We start from the raw sequence: 2,339 nt of genomic DNA on the forward strand, positions 1-2,339 counted from the left end.
TGTTTATATTTACAGGGGGTCTCCGGGAGTGTGTTAATATTTACAGGGGGTCCCTGGGAGTGTGTTAATATTTACAGGGTGTCTCCGGGAGTGTGTTAATATTTACAGGAGTCCCCAGGAGTGTGTTAATATTTACAGGTGGTCACCGGGAGTGTGTTAATATTTACAGGGTGTCTCCGGCAGTGTGTTAATATTTACAGGGTTTCCCCGGGAGCGGGTTAATATTTACAGGGGGTCCCCGGGAGCGTGTTAATATTTACAGGGGGTCACCGGGAGTGTGTTAATGTTTACAGGGGGTCTCCGGGAGTGTGTTAATATTTACAGGGGGTCCCTGGGAGAGTGTTGATATTTACAGCGTGTCCCCGGGAGTGTGTTAATATTTACAGGGAGTTCCCGGGAGTGTGTTAATATTTACAGGGTGTCTCCAGGGAGTGTGTTAATATTTACAGGGGCTCCCCTGGAGCGTGTTAATATTTACAGGGTGTCTCCGGGAGTGTGTTAATATTTACAGGGTGTCTCCGGGAGTGTGTTAATATTTACAGGGGCTCCCCGAGAGTGTGTTAATATTTACAGGGGGTCCCCGGGAGTGTGTTAATATTTACAGGGTTTCCCCGGGAGTGTGTTAATTTTTACAGGTGGCCACCGGGAGTGTGTTAATGTTTACAGGGGGTCTCCGGGAGTGTGTTAATGTTTCCATGGGGTCCCCGGGACTGTGTTAATATTTACAGGGTGTCACCGGGTGTGTGTTAATATTTACAGGGTTTCCCCGGGAGTGTGTTAATATTTACAGGGTGCCCCCGGGAGTGTGTTAAAATTTACAGGGTGTCTCCGGGAGTGTGTTAATATTTACAGGGTTTCCCCGGGAGTGTGTTAAAATTTACAGGGTGTCTCCGGGAGTGTGTTAATATTTACAGGGGGTCTCCGGGAGTGTGTTAATATTTGCAGAGTGTCTCCGGGAGTGTGTTAATATTTACAGGGCCTCCCCGGGAGCGTGTTAATATTTACAGGGTGTCTCCGGGAGTGTGTTAATATTTACAGGGTGTCCCCGGGAGTGTGTTAATATTTACAGGGTGTCCCCGGGAGTGTGTTAATATTTACAGGGGGTCTCCGGGAGTGTGTTAATATTTACAGGGGCTCCCCGGGAGTGTGTTAATATTTACAAGGGGTCCCCGGGAGTGTGTTAATATTTACAGGGGGTCTCCGGGAGTGTGTTAATATTTACAGTGTGTGTCCGGAAGTGTGTTAATATTTACAGGAGGTCTCCGGGAGTGTGTTAATATTTCCATGGGCTCCCCGGGAGTTTGTTAATGTTTACAGGGGGTCTCCGGGAGTGTGTTAATATTTACAGTGGGTCTCCGGGAGTGTGTTAATATTTACAGGGGGTCTCTGGGAGTGTGTTAATATTTCCTTGGGGTCTCTGGGAGTGTGTTAATATTTACAGGGGCTCCCCGGTAGGGTGTTAATATTTACAGGGTGTCCCGGGAGTGTGTTAATATTTACAGGGTGTCCACTGGAGCGTGTTAATATTTACAGGGTGTCCCCGGGAGTGCGTTAATATTTACAGGGTGTCCCCGGGAGTGTGTTAATATTTACAGGGGGTCCCTGGGAGTGTGTTAATATTTACAGGGTGTCCACAGGAGCGTGTTAATATTTACAGGGGGTCCCCGGGAGTGTGTTAATATTTACAAGGTGTCTCCGGGAGTGTGTTAATATTTACAGGGTGTCCCCGGGAGTGTGTTTATATTTACAGGGGGTCTCCGGGAGTGTGTTAATATTTACAGGGGGTCCCTGGGAGTGTGTTATTATTTACAGGGTGTCTCCGGGAGTGTGTTAATATTTACAGGAGTCCCCAGGAGTGTGTTAATATTTACAGGTGGTCACCGGGAGTGGGTTAATATTTACAGGGTGTCTCCGGGAGTGTGTTAATATTTACAGGGTGTCCCCGGGAGCGGGTTAATATTTACAGGGGGTCCCCGGGAGCGTGTTAATATTTACAGGGGGTCACCGGGAGTGTGTTAATGCTTACAGGGGGTCTCTGGGAGTGTGTTAATATTTACAGGGGGTCCCTGGGAGAGTGTTGATATTTACAGCGTGTCCCCGGGAGTGTGTTAATATTTACAGGGTGTTCCCGGGAGTGTGTTAATATTTACATGGTGTCTCCGGGAGTGTGTTAATATTTACAGGGGCTCCCCTGGAGCGTGTTAATATTTACAGGGTGTCTCCGGGAGTGTGTTAATATTTACAGGGTGTCTCCGGGTGTGTGTTAATATTTACAGGGGCTCCCCGGGAGTGTGTTAATATTTACAGGGGGTCCCTGGGAGGGTGTTATTATTTACAGG

The sequence above is a fragment of the Carcharodon carcharias genome (assembly GCF_017639515.1).
Source record: "Carcharodon carcharias isolate sCarCar2 chromosome 39 unlocalized genomic scaffold, sCarCar2.pri SUPER_39_unloc_19, whole genome shotgun sequence".
NCBI lineage: Eukaryota > Metazoa > Chordata > Chondrichthyes > Lamniformes > Lamnidae > Carcharodon > Carcharodon carcharias.